The 20325-nt window shown below is 46.2% G+C and overlaps 1 pseudogene; it reads left to right on the forward strand.

Annotated features, from left to right (window-relative positions):
* The first annotated feature begins 945 nt into the window (after positions 1 to 945).
* On the forward strand, positions 946 to 19645 carry LOC136505233 (respiratory burst oxidase homolog protein B-like; annotated as a pseudogene).
* Positions 19646 to 20325: the final 680 nt, after the last annotated feature.

Here is a 20325-nt window from a genome sequence, read left to right on the forward strand (position 1 = left end):
GCCGTGCCGACACGTTTGGAAATCTTTACCCTCACCCAAGCCAACACGAGTAGTAGTAGTACTGCTATCGAAAACTCTCCTGGTGGTGACCCGTCAATGTCCTCAGCATCCACCTCGTAGTTAACTTAGAATGCTGCACAGCTACCAAATCCAGTCCTGTAGGTATTGGTCATGGACAAAGATATTTTGGAGGCTACTAGCTCCTGTCCTGTGTCTGTGCGTGCGTGCCTGCTGCATGCCTGCATTGCATACATTTGCACTGTCTATATATCCCTCAGCAGTCGGAGCTAGCAGTAGCACACAGCGTTCTCCTTGCCCGCTGCGCTGCGCAAGGTGAGTGCCTGCCCGTTCTGCTTTGCTTTCGCGTCCCCTTCCCCTGCACCCTGCATGAATGTAGATTTTCCTCGAGTGTTTCATTCGAGCTGGGAGAGAGAGAGACGCCAAAGTCCGGTCCTTGTCACTTGCTTCTGCTATTTTTCAGCTTCTCTTCTCAGCTTTCACAAAACTGTTATGGCCACCGTCCATTCCATTCCATTCATCGTCATGGTGGAAAGGACTGGCGACCAAATCTCAGGAGAATGTCATGTCATTTCTCTTCTCTCTCTTTCTCTTTCTTGACAGCAACATCACACTTTGAACATCTGATGCAAGTACGTACGAGCAAGAACTTGATTGATGCCAACGTTTCTTTCTCCTACCAAAAGAAATTCTTCATGCCTTCTCGCCATGTCTGAACTTGCTTTTTCGATTTTTTTTTTGAACAAAACGGCAGGGGCATTGCCATGTCATTGTCATCCAATCCAAGGAGAGGGAGCATGAAAGATTTACAAGCTTTTGCTACCATGTCGAGTTCTCGACGACCATCCGGTGGCCGGTGCTGACGTCTTCTCGCCGTCGCAATGCATTGCAGGAACTTCTTCCATTAATTCAACTCGGTCTTCCGCCATGTCGTCGTCGGGCCAGCAGCACGAGAGCGGCGGCGGCGCGGGGCCACCACTGCCGACGGCGTTCAAGAGCCCGTCCACGGACGGCAAGAGCGGCAGCCGCCAGAGCACGCGGTTCAAGGACGAGGACGAGTACGTCGAGGTCACGCTCGACGTCCGGGACGACGGCGGCCGCGGCGACGTCGCCGTCCGGGCCATCAAGGAAGTCGTCCTTGCCGACGCCGGCGGCGTCTTGGGCGACGCGCAGGACGCCTCGGCGCTCCTGGACCACCCACCCACCTCATCGGTCTCGGGGGGCCTGTCGTCCAAGCTCAGGGCCGCACGGGCGCACCTCGGCCGCATCGCGTCGGGGAAGCGCGCCGCGGTGCCGCTCTCGGCGCTGCTCCGCCGCGACCGCGACCGCCCCAGTAGGCTCGACAGGAGCGTCGTCACCGGCGCCGCCAGCGCGCTCAGGGGCCTCCAGTTCCTCAACCAGGCCGCCGTCACCGAGGGATGGACCGAGGTGGAGAAGCGCTTCCACCGCCTCGCCGTCGACGGCTTCCTGCTCCGCTCACGCTTCGGCCAGTGCATCGGTGAGTCACCGCCCGCCACTTTTTCTTTCTTGCATTTGGTTTGAGAAAAAAAAACTCTGAACATGTCTGAATTTCTGTCAGCTAATAACAATGCTACAGCTGCCGGTACTGAATCAATGAAATGTTCTTGGCACCTAATGTCATGCTGCACTGCACTGCAGGGATGGTTGGATCCGAGGAGTTCGCTGCGCAGATCTTCGACGCCCTTGCACGGCGAAGGGGCATCACAGCCATGGTGCTCACCAAGGATCAGGTCCGCGAGTTCTGGGAGCAGCTTTCTGATCCAGGATTCGATGCCAGGCTTCAGACCTTCTTTGACATGTATGTCATGGGTTTAATCCTGTGTTACTAGCAAAGTGCAATCTGAATTTCTGATACGACTTTCAGAAAGTCTGTCCATGTCTGAACTTGCTTGATTGTCAACTTGTTGCAGGGTTGACAAGAATGCCGTTGGCCAGATCACTGAAGAGGAGCTCAAAGAGGTAATGAAACTAGTCCATGAAATGGATCAATGGTTACAAACATTGTCTCACTTGCTCAATTCAGTTAACAATCTGAACTTTCTGAATTCCATGCACCATCAGGTCCTCACTCTGACCGCTTCTGCCAACAAGCTGTCCAAGATCCTGGAGCGCGTCGACGAGTACACCGCACTGATCATGGAGGAGCTCGATCCCGACAACCTCGGCTACATCGAGGTTCATACTCTTGCTCTGCTTGCTGTTAGAATCGTGGGTATACCTTTCTGTGTAACCGTAGATCTGGGTAAGCCTCCTCGTCCTTTCCCTTTGCGGCGTAGCAGCAGAGTAGACGTCAGTGCCACAGTGTAGTAGGCGTCCAGCGCGGTGGAGATGAAGTCCAGTGGCGCTGCAGAGGCGACGGTAGTGTGGTGGAGCTTCCCGTCGCTGGCAGCACTACTTTAGATCGGTTTAGGTTTTCTCTGTCGGTGGGTACAGCGGCTCCGTTGAACCTCGTTACCCGAGCCCTGATCCCCACCTTACCTTTTATATGTGCTGTGCGACAGAGGCCTACCAACCGTATTAAGGTTGGGCTCCCCCGATCAGGGAGCAGAGACAAGGGCCAAATAGACCGGTGGAGATCAACTAACATTCTCCCCTTTGATCTCACTACCATCTTTTAATTTCATTTACTTTTGTTCATTCCATTACAGATTAGCGCATAGAGCATGTCTCATCGTCACGGTCCATTGCCGATAGACTTAACAGCTACAACACACTACTTTGTTTTGAAATAGATACTTATCTTTGGGCCTTCTTTTGTCCAGTAATTTTAGGCTTTCCCTTAAACCCATGCTAGCTACATGTTCTCTGAACACCATGTTCTCTAAACACATTGGGTGGTAAGTCTTTTGTAAGCGGATCCGCGAGCATCTTTTCTGTACTTATATGCTCAAGACTTATAACTTGATCCCGGACTTTATCTTTCACAACATAATACTCTATGTCAATGTGCTTGACAGCACCACTTGACTTATGTTGTGAGCATACTTTACTGCCGGATTATTATCGCAGTATAACTTAAGTGGTCTATAGATGTCGTCAACCACCTTCAAACCGGGTATGAACTTCTTTAGCCAGTTTACCTGCCCCGTTGCCTCATATCACGCTACAAACTGTCATATATTATGGACGATGTAGTGACGGTTTGTATTTGAGCTTTTCCATGAAATAGCTCCCCTTTTTCAAGTGTGAATACTATCCCGTCGTGGATTTTCTATCATCTCTCGCATAATCAGAATCTGAATTTTCCACTATGTGGAGTGAATCAGATCTTCTATACGTCATCATGAGGCCTTTCGTTCCTTGCAAATAATACAAGACTTTCTTTACTAATTTCATTGTTCTGTTCCAGAATTGCTCTGGAATCTGCCAAGTAACCCGGTAACAAATGCCAAGTTAGGACGCGTACATACTTGAGCATATTGTAAGCTTCCGACAGCTGAAGCATATTGAACCACTTTCATTTGATTGAGCTCATATTGGTTCCTGGGGCATTGAAATTCTCCATATCTGTCGCCCTTGACTATAGGACCAGGTGAGGGACTACATTTGTGCATACTGAATTTCTTTAAGATTCTTTCTATATATGTCTTTTGTGACAGTCCTAATACCCCTTTACTTTTATCTCGGTAAATCTCGATCCCTAGAACAAACGAAGGTTCACCAAGATCTTTCATATCAAATTTTGAGGACAAAACTTTTTTGTTTCCAGTAGTAGACTGACATCACTACTAGCAAGTAAGATATCATCCACATACAGGACAAGGAAGATAAACTTCCTATTCTTAAACTTTGCATAGACACAATTGTCCTCTACATTATCTTTAAAACCCAAAATTCTTTATTGTCTGATCAAACTTCAAGTACCACTGTCTTGAAGCTTGTTTTAATCCATAAATAGATTTCTTTAGGCGGCATCCCATTCGTTCTTTTCCTTCCATGACAAAACCTTTCGGTTGTGCCACGTAAACATTTTCCTCCAAGTTTCCATTGAGAAATGTCATCTTTACATCCATCTGATGTAATTCTAAATCGTAATATGCCACTAATGCCATTATGATTCTGAAGGAATCTTTACACGAGACTGGAGAAAAGGTCTCATTGTAATCAATCCCTTCTCTTTGCATAAAGTCTTTTACCACAAGTCGCGCTTTTATATCTCTCTATATTCCCTTGAGAGTCAAGTTTTGTTTTGTACACCCATTTATAGTCTACTGTTTTGGCTCCTTTAGGAATTACTTCCAAGTCCCAAACTTTATTGGCATTCATTGATTTCATTTCATTTTCTATGGCCTCAAGCCACTTTGATGAATGATCACTTCTTATGACTTCTTTAAATGAGGTGGGATCATCCTCCATTTGAAATTTCTCAGTGTTGTACACTTCATAATTAGTAGGAATAGCTAATTTTCTAACTCTTTGAGACCTTCTAGGGGCCTTCACATTTGGCACATGTTCTGTTTGAGGCTGTTGTTGCTCCCCCTCATGTGTGGCAATAGGTTCTATACGATCCTGAAGAACATGTTCCTCATCGTCATTCATTATTGCCACAGGTGGGATAACAACAGGTGCTGGCACCATAGTGTCTTGCACTGTCGATGCAGCGACAGCAGGTAGTGAGAAAAATGGCTCATGAATCATTGGAGTGGTCACATACACCCGCTTCACTTCAAGGTCAATTTCTCGAGCTACCATGCTCCCCCTCATCAATTCATCCTCTAGGAAGACAGCGTGTCTCGTTTCCACAAACTTTCTATGTCTCTCTGGACAGTAGAAAATGAAAACCTTTTGACTTTTCTAGGTAGCCAAACAAATGGCAACTTACTGTTTTGGGATCTAACTTTCCAATGTTTGGGTTAAATACTTTAGCCTCAGCAGGGCTCCCCCCACACACGTAAGTGGTTTAGTGAGGGTACTCTTTCTGTCCACAACTCATACGGTGTTTTGGGCACCGACTTTTTTGATACTCTATTGAGAATATGAATGGCGGTTTTAACGCCTCCATTCACAGGCTCAACTGTAAGGTGGAGTAACTTATCATACTGCGCACCATATCCATTCATTGTACGATTGTGTCTTTCAGCTATTCTATTCTGCTGAGGTTCACCCAGTATAGAATACTAGGCTACTTTGTCATTCTCCTATCAGAACCCTACATAAGGTCCAGGAACTTGGCCATATGGGGTATGCCGACCGTAGTATTCCCCCACGGTCAGACCTGACTATCTTTATCTTTAAATTGCGTTGGATTTCAACTTTTTGCCTTAAATATCTACATTTATCCAATGCTTCTGTTCTTTCTTTGATTGGATAAATGTAGACATAACGGGAGTAATCATCTGTGAATGTTAAGAATGAATCATTACCATCCACACTCTTTACAGGAAACTAACCACATATGTCTGTGTGAATAATCTATAAAATTCCTATGCTTCGTTTGTCATCTTTCTTACTTTTCTTTATATACTTTCCTTTTATGCATTCTCTGCATTGTTTTAAATCTGAGAGCTCTAATGGAGGAAGAATATTATTCTTAACTAGTCTTTCTTTTCTCCCCCTCGAAATATGGTCTAAACAACAGTGCCATAATTTCGACGACGCATTGTGAGCTCTCTTATGCCATCATTATCAGAGTAACACTCTGTCACCAGCTGCTTTATCACCTGGGTAGCATATGTCTTTGAAAAGCTAGTGAACTGACTCTTTATTCTATCGAGGTACTCGGTGACCATGTCACACTCTGGGATTGAGCCCACAATTGCAGGCTCAATCGTGTTCTTTATCATAGCCAAACATTTCTTGTTGGCAGTGACACACTTTCTATGCTTAAGGGCATTTAACATCTTTCGGGATTCAAAATCCCTCTCTTTAGTTGCCCAAGTCGGCATCATTCTCATTTGTCTTCCTCACCGGTGCCACAGAATCAGTGGGACACGGTAAGGTGACTACCCAGTCCATCTTAGCCAAGATGAAAACCAGGTCAAACCTTTTCTTAACATATAAATAACATCATTTGTATACCTTGATTCCAACGTTGGTCAAAATCAAAACATACAACTATTCTTATACACTAATTCTACATCACCGTTGGGCAGAAATAGAATTAATGCATAAAACATTAACTTTCACAACTTTCTTACACACTAATTCTACATCACCGTTGGGCAGAAATAGAATTAATGCATAAATCATTAAAATTTACAACTGTTCTTACACACTAATTCTACATCACTGCTGGGCAGAAATAGAATTAATGCATAAATCATTAAAATTGTGATATTGTTATTAAAAACATTGGTTAGAAAATAACAACATCATAATCATGTCAAAATCTTTTTTTCTCCAATTAAATACCACATTGGTTCAAAATAACTAGAGAATCAACAATTTCTTTAGCAGCGGAATAACTTTCTTTTTCTCCAATTAAATATCACGTTGGTACAAATTAACTGGAGAATAAACAATTTCTCTTTAGCAGCGGAAAAATAATTCAATTTCTTGAATTTTACCCACTGGGAAAATTACTTTTTCTATTTTCTTTAAGCCATTAATCAATTTCCAGGAAATAAACATTTACTGGAAAAAGGAAAACAAAAAACTGAAACATTTCTTACTATGCATTCAGCCCAGCTGAGAAAACAGCCCGGCCCATCTCCCTTGACGCGCGCTGGGGCTCCCAGGCCGCAACCTGGGCCTGGGCCGCCAAAGCTGCGTGGCCGCGCGCGCCTGCCTGGGCCGATCGCTGGCCCGCTCGTTCTGAGCCGTCCGATGGAGATCGACAGCTGCGCGTCGATTTCGCGCGAACAAAAACGCGGCCGCGACCTCCGACCCGAAAACCCTAGGTCATTTGCTCCTTTGCTCTCTCTCTCTTCGCTCTCTCTGTCGCCGCTCTCCTCTTTCTTTCTCTCTCAGCCGCAGCGAGGTACCGAGCGACGCAACGAGCGAGAGTGAGCAAAGGCGGTGGAGCGAGGCGGTCATGGCGCCATCACCGGCCCCCTCGCCGGCGCACGTGCTCCCCAACGGGTGAGCACACCGTCGTCGAGCGGCCTGGCCGCGGCGCCCCCTTGGCCGAGCCCGGTGAGCAGCTGCCCCCCTGGCTCAACCCTTCTTCTCCCGCGCCAACGAAGGGTTTTCCCGACGCACGGCGAGGTAGGTCCGTTCCCCCTTTCCCCTTCTCCGATTTGGTTCTTGTTTCCTTCTCTTTTCTGAGCCGGAGGTGGGGATTAGGGTTAGGGTTAGGGTTTCTTTTCTAATTTGATTCGATAGATTCGGTTTTTCTCTTCTTTTGATTTCTTTTCCTTTTGGAGTTCATCCGAATCGGGATCTAGGGTTAGGGTTCGGGTTGCGACCCCTGTTCTTCTTCTTTCTTTGGATTTCCTTTATTTTCTTTGATTTCTTTTCTTTTCGGAGTTCATCTGAATCGGTCTCTTCCCCTTCTTCCCCCTTCCCCTTCTTCTTTTGGGATTAACCCAATTTGGGATGGGGTTAAAAATTAGGGTTACGGGATTTGCACTTTTCTTTTGATTTCTTTTCACGGTTTTGATTCCAATTGGGACGAGGATGGGTTAGTTCATTCGAATCGGGTTCACTGTTGTTCTTTCCCACGGTAAGGGTTCGGCTTCGTGAGCTGAGGGCCCTTCCTCTTCACCCAGTTAGGGTTAGGGTTGGGGAACCACTCTACTTCTTTCCTTAGATCCGAACTAGATCTGTTCTGTTCTTGCCGTGCACCGGTGAGAACGGCGGTGCGGCATCTTTTCCCCCCACGCGGTGGCGGTGGTGACCGGTAGATAGTGACGTCCGCCAGCCCAGTCTCTCTTTCTCTTTGCTTTTACCTGGTTAGGGTTAGGGTTACTGAAAGGTCCTTGTGTGGTTTTGGTAATTGAGTGACAACCTAGGTGGACTAATTATGTTTATGTGAGATACACAAGTGATTAGTCCACAGGTACATATGTGTGAGCAACATATGCCATGAAGGTGAAAATGGCTTGGAGATGTTGCAAAGCTCACACATGTGATGATGAAGGAGCTCATTGCACATGAGACATGACATTAAGTCATGTGATCAAGGTGGAGAAGATCAAGACAAGACTTGGCTTGATGGACCGGCTGCAAGCGTGAAGGGCAAGTTGGAGGCTTTGGAGCGATGGACCGCGTGGCGGTGAAGCTTAAGCAAGACTTGGCGCCGATGGACGAAGGCAACGGTGAAAAGCAAGTGAAGTCAAGACTTCGACCGGACGCTGGCGCTGAAAGTGACCGGACGCTGACAGGGTGCGTCCGGTCAAGGTGATGTGTGATGACACAGGCAGAGCAGTGTTGTTGGAGGTGACCGGACGCTGGTGGTGCGTCCGATTGCGACCGATCGAACGCGTCCGGTCATGTCTGGTACCTTACTGGAAATGACCAGACACTGGGGTTGCTGCGTTCGGTCAGTTCAAGCTGTTGTGTCTGGTCGTTAGATGACCGTTGAGATTGGATGAACGACGTTTGAAGAAGGGGACATGTGGCGTGCATCACACGACCGGACGCTGAGGTCCAGCATCTGGTCGATCGGACCAGAGCGTCCGGTTGTCCCGACTTTTGCCCAGTGAAGGGGTAACGGCTCTATTTGTTCATGGGGTTATAAATAGAAGCCATGGTCGGCCTTGGGCTGGAAGCTGAGCACACTAGAGCCTTGGTGGCTTGTGTAGTAGTGCTTGGGAGCCCTCCATCTCACATATACTTGATAGTGTTCATTCGATTGTGTGAGAAAGCGATTCTAGTGCGATTGCATCGTGAAGTTGCATCGAGTGGCACTAGGTTATCGAGTTGCAAGCCGGTGGTGCTTGTTACTCTTGGAGGTTGCCACCTCCTAGATGGCTTGGTGGTGGTCTCTGTTGAAGCCCGCAAGAAGCTTGTGCGGTGCTAAAAAGAAGAGCTTTGTGAGGGGCATTGTGCTCGCCCCACGGGAGCCGTGAAGAGCAACTTTAGTTGAGCGTGTCTTTGAGCTATCATCACTTTCGGGGTAGGTTCTTGTGGTGCCCGATGTGCGGGCTTGGCGGGTGATGCTAATTAGCCGCCGAACCACCAAGTGAGCGGTCGACACAACGGGGACGTAGCGTGTTGGCAAACACGTGAACCTTGGGAGAAAAATCACCGTGTCAACCTTATTCTTCCCGTTGGTTTGCATCCTCGTTTCACAAGCTTGTAATTACTTTCATATACATTGTGCTTGTGTAGTTGCTCTTGTAATTAGTTAGCTTGTGTAGCTTACTAGTTAACTTCTTGCTTGTGTAGCATAGAAGTAGCTCCCTTGCGTGGCTAATTTGGTTTGTGTAACCTTGTTAGTCACTTTGCTTAGTTTGTGTAACTAAGTATTTGCGCTCTCTAATTTGGCATTGGTTGCCTTGTTATTGAGCATTGCTAGTGAGCATTAGGTGGCTTTGTGCTTTTGCTTACTAGCATGTGTAGGAGCTCTCTTGTTGCTTAAAGTACTAGTGGCATAGGTTTGCGTGACCTTGCTCCTAGAATTGGTTAGGTGAGCTTTAGCTAGCCCGGCACTAAGGTGTGTAGTCTTGGCTAGACCGATAGTTTTAATTCTACACTTGTTTTGGCTAGCCGACGTGATTAATTTTAGAAAAGACTATTCACCCCCCTCTAGTCCGCCATCTCGACCCTACAAGTGGTATCAGAGGTCTCTCATTTGTGGTCTTCACCGACCCGAGAGGATGGCGTCTAATGGGCTAGATGTTTGTGAGGCACACATTTTTTATGGCATAAACTTTGCACTTTGGAAAAATCACATGTTTGATCATTTTCGTGCAAAGGGACCTAAATTTTGGTGGGTTGTCACAAGTGGTCTCACCCATGTCTTGGACCATAGAAATCTCACCAAAGCTCAAAGAGTTCTCTATGAATTTGATGCACATGCTTGTTGTTTTCTAATGGATGCTTTAAGCTTTGATTTGATGAAACAAGTAAACATCAAGGGAACCGCTCTGAGATATGGGAGTCCATCAAGAAAACCTTTGGTGATTCCTCCACCTGGGATGATGGCAAATTCAAGAAGGAGGATGAGCCCAAGAAGGAGGTGCATGAGTGTGTTGAGCATAACCACAATTTGGTGATTGTGGAAGATTGCTCCACCTTATGGTCAAGTGATGATGATGATGATCGATCTACTACAAGTTCACTTGACAAGGTTGATGCTGATGCCACAAGTATTGCAAGTGATGATGCTACCCCATGCACACTTGATGGTGATGATGGTTCATGCTCAAGCCATTATGAAGATGCTACTACAAGCTCTCCAACTACATCACCACATTGCTTTATGTCACAAGGTGACACCAAGGTAACAAATGATAATGTGGTTGATCATGTTGATTCATATGATGAGCTTGTTAGTAGACTTGCTAGCATGACCATGTCTTTAGAAAATGAGAAAGCTAAAACATTGAACTTAGAAAATGAAAACTCATTTCTAAAGAACTCTTGTGAAGAACATAAGAAATTACTTGATGCTTATAAATCTTCACATGATGAGCTAAAATTAAATCATGAGACACTACTTGCATCTCATGATGAATTATTAGAACAACATGCTTCTCTCATTAAAGTGTTTACAAAGAAACTTAAAAATAATGAGAGCTCATCACATGGATCAAATGATAAATCACAAATTGTTGCTAACCCTTGTGATGTAGGCAAGAAGCATGTATCCACCTCTTGTGATGATTTATTAGAAATGCCATGTTCTTCATAAATAGATGCTTGTTCTACTTCTATGTCTTATGAGACTAACCTTTTGAAGGAGAACAATGAGCTCAAAAATGAAGTAAAGAAATTGAGCAACAAGCTAGAGAGGTGCTATAACTCAAAAGTTACCTTTGAGCACATGTTGAAGACTCAAAGAAACTATGGTGACAAGTGTGGCCTTGGCTTCAAGAAGAAGATGACAAAGGGCGAAAGAAAGAGAGAAAGAAAGATGAAGAAGCTACAACAAAGAAAGCTTTCTCATACCATGTGCTACTGGTGTCATGAAGCAGGACACCTTGCAAATGGTTGCCCTAACATTGAGAAGCTCAAGAAGATAAAAGAAGAAGAGAGGCTCAAGCATGTCAAGTGCTTCAAGTGCCGCACTTAGAGTCATCTTACCTCAATATGCCCAACCAAGCAATTGGTGAAGCAACAAGTGAAGCCTCAACCAAAGCCACAAGTTGAGCAAGAGAAGACACCCCAAGTTCCAATCAAGATCAACCATGAAGATGGTGGTGATTTGATGATAAAGAAGAAGAAAACAAGAAGGGGTGGAAAGGCAAGGCATCTAATACAAACTCAAGATGCCAAGATGATGAGCAAGAATGAAGATGAGAAGAAAGATCATGCTCACATCAAGTGCTTCAAGTGTGGAAGTGTGGACACTTTACCTCTAAGTGTCCTACCAAGCTTGAGAAGAAAGCTCAAGCAATCCATGAGAGGCAAGGCAATGAGAAGCACCACATGAGCAAAGAAGAGAAGGCTCAAGCAAAGAGAAAGTGCTACTCATGCCGGGAAAGGGGACACATGGCACATTCATGTCCCTTAGGTACCATCGGCATTGGAGGCTTGGTTCAAATGATATTCATCTTGTTGATCATGTAGTTGAGCCAAGTATTGCTAAGTGATGATCATTATCCTAATACCATGACAAATTGAGTGAAGTCCAAATATGCTACAACATACAAGTGTCAATTTCAAGTGGTTGGTGATTCATTGGATATATTTGATGACTTGTAAATAATTGAGTTGAAGCTTGCTAGTTGGATGATCATGAGCTAACCAAGATATATCTCTTGTTGATCATTTCATTTGGGTGCATATGAGTTGATTGAATTGGATAAATATGCAAAGTTGCTTGCTATAAGTTGATTGAATGGATAATTGCTTAGTTATCAAGTTTGGATTGATTTGTGTTGGATAAATTCATGAGATGACATTTAGTAAGTGATTTGAATGGATATATGTCTTATGGAAGTATTCAAACAAGTTAGTTTCAAGTTTGATTCATACATGATGAAGTATAGCTCAATTATTGAAGTCTGTCCTATAATTGAGAATCTGAGCTAGCTGTGATCTTAGCCATGTTTGAGTAATCAACACTTATTGGATTGGCATAAAAATTGGTATATATGCTATAAACTTATGATATAAGATGTTGTACAATTTTTATGAGAATTGGATAAGAAATGCTTCGGTTTTGGAGTGGATCTTATCAGCTATAGTGCAGCAGTTTTCAGCATGTAGCGGTGGTGGAAGAATTGAAATCTGGTAGCAAACTAGAAGTCAAATGAAGCTCAAATTTTTACAGCTGCTAGACAACTTAGTAAATCACATCTCCACCAAATTTTGTGATATTTGGATTTGTACTTTGGAAAATATGTTTATTCCTTTGAAGGGTACAAAATCTGTCAGAAAAGTGACAAATGTTGGATTCATCTAGAGTCACTTTGATTGAAAGGTCCTCAAGTTGGAAACATGTTTACAAGTGTTTGAGATACCTAAGTTTGGTTTTGAGATGATCTAGAAGCATGACAAGCAAAGAGTATAAGGCCATTTGATTGTGGAGTGTACTTTGCACACATTTGGTACTCAAGATGAGGATCAAGACCGAACTCAAGTTGAAGATGAAATTTAAGTTCTAGATATGATTGGAGATCATTTGGTAGAAAGAAAATGACTTAAACAAGTAGAAAGAAAAGGACTTAAAGAAGGAATCAAGGTTACTCATCAAGTTAAGTCCATCACTTGGATCAATCAATCAAGTTATTTCAAGTAAGTGTCAAGGATGGTTCTTGGAGAGAGGTCACTTCTCCCTAGTGTAGGGGCTTGCCGCCTATGTGTAGGTGAACCAAGTGTGGTACTTGGAAGGCTAACATGGAAGTGATGATCCGAGGAACGTTTGAGATGCTTAGTTGAAGCAATCAAAAGGATTGATCAAGAAAAGCAAGCAACACCCAAAAGAGAGCTAGTCATAATATTTCAAGTGGTATTCTCACGTTGATGCTCTCATACAAGCATTGATCAAAAGATGAAGCAAGCCAACCACAACAAGAAAGTGCACTTAATCATAAGTGGTATTCATTTCATATGGGTGAAGAATGGAATTCAACATGGTATCTATTGGTCTTCACCAAGCTTATAATTGGACTTCACATTGCTATTGGAGTAATGAATTGGAATCTATGTGACTATCCTCTACTCCAACATAGCAAAGGTATCATTGTAATGTGCATGATCATTTCATCCCTTACTAGTATGCGGTTAGTGCATATAGTACATGCTTCATAGGATCATGCATAACAAATGAAATGCTTAAATTCATAGCCTACCACTATTGTTTGAATGATTACTTAATCTAGTGGTTAGTACATGAATTTGTTCATGAGCTAGTGAACCCAAGTACTTGACTCAATTTGGATTGCTAACAAGTGACAAGTACAACATTGGCAAGATAACCCTTGCAAGAGGTATGAAGAAGCTTGTCATTGGTTCAAATCGGACTTGGAAGCTTAGGCAAATCAATTTAGTTCAAGTAAATCATAGAAGCTCATGATAGTGATAAGAGTACAAGCACAAGACAACAATGCAAATGGATATCTAGTTTATTTGTTTTAAATAGTATCTAGACCCAGGTATTTCATCAAGAATCTACAAATGATGTCTAGATCAACTCACAAGTGATATCCTATAAGTGGTACTCATGAAAATAGCAAATGTTCAAGAAATGGTTTTTATTGAAAAATCCAACAAGTGGTTCCATACTAGAAGATTCTTTCAAGTGATATCACATCTACACATGGTATCAATCATGCAAGACGATGATTCCACAAGTGATCCTCAACTTTAAGTGATCATCAAATAAAGAATGCATCCCTCACCTACAAGAGCTCAAGTGTATTAAATGGATGACCCATGCTATCACATAGCGGGAGGTGTACCACAAATTGATATCAAGATCAAAGATCCTATGTGTGGTATCTCAAGAAGCCCTACACAAGATACAAGTAGTACAAGTTACAAGTGGTATCTACATGTGGTGTCATTCCAACAATCAAGTGATGTCCATCAAAAATGCAAGATTCAAGCCGCAACCATCTACCCCAAATGCATACCTTTTCATCAATGAGAAGCACACCTTTTATGGAAATTGAGGACAAATGGGGAGAGATTGTACAAAGATATGAAAGCTTTGAGATTAAGATTGTATAAGGGGGAGATAAGATATAAAAGCTCAAAGAAGTAGAGGTTGGACATGGACATGGACAAAGAGGGAGCAACATTGAAGAAAAGGGATCGATCAAAATTCTTGGACAAGAGAAGCACACAAGTAGGGGGAGCAAGCTCATGAACTTTGATTGATTGCATTTGATATATGCATATTCATGTGCTTGATTGCATTGCATAAGTTTTTAAATTCAATATGCATGCTTGTGTGGTGTATGCTAGTTGTAGAATTTGTTTGATGATTTGATAACTAGCATGCATAGGATGATAGCTAGACACTTGGTATACTTTTCAAGTAATGCTAGCACCTTGCTTTTAATGTTGATCTCATGAGGTATCTAGTGCTTTCATTTCCAAGTGATATCTAGCTAACCATGGTGTTCAGGATGAACTTAAAGGTGCAACTTTGATAGGTACACGCTTCAAAGGTTTATTCTATACACCTTAGCATCATTTAGTAGTAATTACACTTCCACAATTTTAATCTATGCATATGTGCGAGCTTCAAATCAAACACTCTAGCACATATGTAGGGGGAGCTAATACTACCATCTCAGGTTTGTGGTACTTGTCCAAAATCATTTTCACATGGTAAAATTGCTTGGGCAAGCAACATGAATCCAAAAGAGCTTAATTTCCATATCTTTGTAGAGTTGTCATCAATTACCAAAAAGGGGGAGATTGAAAGGTCCTTGTGTGGTTTTGGTAATTAAGTGACAACCTAGGTAGACTAATTGTGTTTATGTGAGATACACAGGTGATTAGTCCACAGTTACATATGTGTGAGCAACATATGCCATGAAGGTGAAAATGGCTTGGAGATGTTGCAAAGCTCACACATGTGATGATGAAGGAGCTCATTGCAAATGAGACATGACATTGAGTCATGTGATCAAGGTGGAGAAGATCAAGATATGGCTTGGCTTGATGGACCGGTTGCAAGCGTGAAGGGCAAGTTGGAGGCTTTGGAGCGATGGACCGCGTGGCGGTGAAGCTTAAGCAAGACTTGGCGCCGATGGACGAAGGCAACGGTGAAAAGCAAGTGAAGTCAAGATTGATGAACCAATATGATCACATGATGATATGAAGTGGATCATATCATTGTTGATCGTGTTGGTGCATGTGTTGCATCGACATTGGAGGAGATGGAATGGAATGCGCAAGGCAAAGGTATAACCTAGGGCATTTCATTTCATCGGTCATAGGTGTGTAGAGAAGTTTATGACCGGGTTTAGGATAGATGGTCGTACTATCAAGAGGGGCAAACTTGTTTACATATCAGTTATAAACTCCACCGGCGCCCTGTTCCAAAAAGATAGGGTCTCACAGAGTAGACCGGACACTGGTCATGTAGTGATCGGACACTGGGTTCCAGCGTTCGGTCAGTAGTGGCAGTCAGCGGGCAGGCGTCAGTCTTCGACCAGACGCTGGCGCTGAAAGTGACCGGACGCTGACAGGGTGCGTCCGGTCAAGGTGATGTGTGATGACACAGGCAGAGCAGTGTTGCTGGAGGTGACCGGACGCTGGTGGTGCGTCCGATCGCGACCGACCGGACGCGTCCGGTCATGTCTGGTACCTTACTAGAAATGACCGGACACTGGGGTTGATGCGTCCGGTCAGTTCAAGCTGTTGCGTCTAGTCGTCAGATGACCGTTGAGATCGGATGAATGACGTTTGAAGAAGGGGACACGTGGCGTGCATCACACGACCGGATGCTGAGGTCCAGTGTCCGGTCGATCGGACCGGAGCGTCCGGTCGTCCCGACTTTTGCCCAGTGAAGGAGTAACGACTCTATTTGTTCGTGGTGTTATAAATAGAAGCCATGGTCGGCCTTGGGCTGGAAGCTAAGCACACTAGAGCCTTGGTGGCTTGTGTAGTACTGCTTGGGAGCCCTCCATCTCACATATACTTGATAGTGATCATTCGATTGTGTGAAAAAGCGATTCTAGTGCGATTGCATCGTGAGGTTGTATCGAGTGGCACTAGGTGATCGAGTTGTAAGCCGGTGGTGCTTGTTACTCTTAGAGGTTGCCACCTCCTAGATGGCTTGGTGGTGGTCTCTGTTGAAGCCCGCAAGAAGCTTGTGCGGTGCTCCGGAGAAGAGCTTTGTGAGGCGCATTGTGCTCGCCGCGCGGGAGCCGCGAAGAGTAACTTTAGTTGAGCGTGTTTTGAGCTACCCTCACTTTCGGGGTAGATTCTTGCAGTGCCCGACGTGCGGGCTTGGTGGGTGATGCCAATTAGCCGCCGAACCACCAAGTGAGCGGTCGACACAACGGGGATGTAGCGTGTTGGCAAACACGTGAACATCGGGAGAAAAATCACCGTGTCAACCTTGTTCTTCCCGTTGGTTTGCATCCTCGTTACACAAGCTTGTAATCACTTTCATATGCATTGTGCTTGTGTAGTTGCTATTGTAATTAGTTAGCTTGTGTAGCTTACTAGTTAACTTTTTGCTTGTGTAGCATAGAAGTAGCTCCCTTGCGTGACTAATTTGGTTTGTGTAACCTTGTTAGTCACTTTGCTTAGTTTGTGTAACTAAGTATTTGCGCTCTCTAATTTGGCATTGGTTGCCTTGTTATTGAGCATTGCTAGTAAGCATTAGGTGGCTTTGTGCTTTTGCTTACTAGCATATGTAGGAGCTCCTTTGTTGCTTAAAGTACTAGTGGCATAGGTTTGTGTGACCTTGCTCCTAGAATTGGTTAGTTGAGCTTTAGCTAGCCTGGTACTGAGGGGTGTAGTCTTGGTTAGACCAATAGTTTTAATTCCGCACTTGTTTCGGTTAGCCGACGCGATTAATTTTAGAAAAGACTATTCATCCCCTCTAGTCCGCCATCTCGACCCTACGGTTACACACTAGTAACCTGGCTCTGGTACCAATGATAGAATCGTGGGTGTACCTTTCTGTGTAACCGTAGATCCGGGTAAGCTTCCTCGCCCTTTCCCTTTGCGGCGTAGCAGCAGAGTAGACGCCGGTGCTGCAGTGTAGTAGGCGTCCAGCGCGGTGGAGATGAAGTCCAGTGGCGCTGCAGAGGCGACGGTGGTGTGGTGGAGCTTCCCGTCGCTGGCAGCACTGCTTTAGATCGGTTTAGGTTTTCTCTGTCGGTGGGTACGGCGGCTCCGTTGAACCTCGTTACCCGAGCCCTGATCTCCACCTTACCTTTTATATGTGCTGTGTGACAGAGGTCCACCAATCGTATTAGGGTTGGGCTCCCCCGATCAGGGAGCAGAGACAAGGGCCTAATAAACCATTGGACCTAGTGGAGATCAATTGCCTCTCAATTCTGCATCTGCCTGACATTGACCTCTGAACCAATCAAACAAAACACATGGAAACAGATCGCAAACCTGGAGTCGCTGCTGCTGCAGCCGGCGTCGCAGGCGCCGACTACGAGGCTGGTGACGCACAGCTCCAACATCAGCCAGAGGCTGGCGCCGGCGCGCGATGACAGCACGCTCCGGCGCGCCGCCAGGGGCGTCCTCTACTTCCTGGAGGACAACTGGAAGCGCGTGTGGGTGATGGCGCTGTGGCTGGCCATCAACGCGGCGCTCTTCGCCTGGAAGTTCGCCGCGTACCGTCGCCACCCGACGTTCCGCGTGATGGGCTACTGCGTCTGCGTCGCCAAGGGCGGCGCCGAGACCACCAAGTTCAACATGGTGCTCATCCTGCTCCCGGTCTGCCGGAACACCATCACATGGCTCCGGTCCCGGACCAGGCTCAGCGCCGCCGTGCCGTTCAACGACAACATCAACTTCCACAAGGTGGTCGCCGGGGGCGTGGCCGTCGGCGTCGCGCTGCACGCCGTGACGCACCTCACGTGCGACTTCCCAAGGCTGCTGCACGCCAGCGCCGCCGCGTATCAGCCCATGAAGGCATACTTCGGCCAGCGCCGGATCCCGGACTACTGGTGGTTCGTGAAGGGCGTCGAGGGCGTCACCGGCGTCATCATGGTCGTGCAGTGCTCATGGCCGTCGCCTACACGCTGGCGCACCCGTGGTTCCGCCGCGGGAAGCTCAGCGAGGGCAACCCGCTGCGCCGGCTCAGCGGATTCAACATGTTCTGGTACTCGCACCACCTCTTCGTCATCGTCTACGTCACCTTCGTCGTCCACGGCGTCTGCCTCGATCTACATCAACAGGACGTGGTACAAGCAGACGGTGAGGATTTTTTGTTTCAGATTAAGTTTTCAGTTCAATGCATTGTTTGTTGGATTACCTCTTCGACAACATCATGTCCGTGTGTGGTTTGTCCTGACAAAATCTGTCGCTTGAAATGATGCAAATTCAGACATGGATGTACCTCGCCATCCCCATCCTGCTCTACGCCGGCGAGCGGCTTCTCCGGGCGCTGAGGTCCCATGGCCTCACCACCGTGAGGATCGAGAAGGTCGCCCTGTACCCCGGAAATGTCATCGCCATTCACATGAGCAAGCCGCACGGGTTCAGCTACAAGAGCGGGCAGTACATCTACGTCAACTGCGGCGAGGTCTCGCCGTTCGAGTGGTAAGCCGCCGCCTCCGTCATGGATGTTGATCTATCTGTTGCTTAATTCGTTCGTGGCTGCAGGCACCCGTTCACCATCACCTCTGCGCCCGGCGACGACTACCTGAGCATGCACATCCGGTGCCGCGGCGACTGGACGACCAGCTTCAGGGCGCTGTTCGCGCAGGTCTGCCGGCCGCCCGCCGCCGGGCAGAGCGGCCTCCTACGGGCCGACTTCGCGTCCTCCACGGCCGCGGCGTCCGGCAAGCTCCCGAAGCTGCTGATCGACGGGCCCTACGGTGCCCCCGCGCAGGACTACCGCAAGTACGACGTGCTCCTCCTCATCGGTCTCGGCATCGGCGCCACCCCGCTCATCAGCATCGTCAAGGACGTGCTCAACAACATCTCCGACGAAGAGCAGCCAGCGGCGCCGTCGTCGGCGTCGGCGTCGCCGGCGGCTGCGGAGTTCATGACGCGGCGCGTGTACTTCTACTGGTGCACGCGGGAGGAAGGCTCCTTCGAGTGGTTCCGCGGCGTGATGAACGAGGTGGCGGAGCGCGACGCCCGCGGCGACGTGGTAGAGCTGCACAACCACTGCACCAGCGTGTACGAGGAAGGGGACGCGCGGTCGGCGCTGCTGGTGATGCTGCAAGCGCTGCACCACGCCAAGAGCGGCGTCGACGTGGTGTCTGGGACCCGCGTGCGCACGCACTTCGCCCGGCCCAACTGGCGGGACGTCTTCAAGCGGGTGGCCTGCAACCACCAGGGCCAGCGCGTCGGCGTCTTCTACTGCGGCGACCAGAAGGTCACGCCGGAGCTCCGGCGGCTGTCGCAGGACTTCTCCCACAAGACCACCACCAAGTTCGTCTTCCACAAGGAGAACTTCTGATGAACGAACGGTTCATCACGCAGCTGCATTGACCACCCCACGAGTTCCACCATTCGTGAATTGAAGCAAGTTATTATTGGGTATATTGCTGGTGTGTTTTAGGTCAGGGCAAAAATGCTTGACATATAGATAAGTAATTAAGCAGCTTTTGTTTTTCTTTTGCATTTGGGAAATGGATATGAGTATACGAGTATAGCATTGCTCATTTTGTGATGTTCTAAGTATATATTGCCCACATGTACAAAATTAGGAAAAAAGACTCAATTTTGTTGGACTTGTTTGGTTTTCTACGCAACAAAACGGAAGGAGGAATTATGTAAAACTCAGACAAAATACATCCCAATACATATAAAAAACACTTAAAATGAAAATAAACAATAGTCCATTGAGCCCTTCTATCATATTATTCTCCGGTGGTTTTGGTTCCATTGAACATCGAATTAAGAGTACAATCCACATGATGAATCCTTCGACCAATCATAAAACTTTGGACATTCTACAAGATTCCACATTCCAGAATTAGACCAAAACACATATGAAATGATAAAAGAGTCGTTACTACACATGTCGCATAGTCAGCGCCTCGAATCATTGATCCGTCAAGTTAGCCGTTTGATTTCCTCTCTGCGGACATCAATAATGAGGTCGACAACCTTGACCTAATATCCTCGCAGGAAGTG

The sequence above is a fragment of the Miscanthus floridulus genome, chromosome 14 (assembly GCF_019320115.1).
Source record: "Miscanthus floridulus cultivar M001 chromosome 14, ASM1932011v1, whole genome shotgun sequence".
In the NCBI taxonomy this organism is placed as follows: domain Eukaryota; kingdom Viridiplantae; phylum Streptophyta; class Magnoliopsida; order Poales; family Poaceae; genus Miscanthus; species Miscanthus floridulus.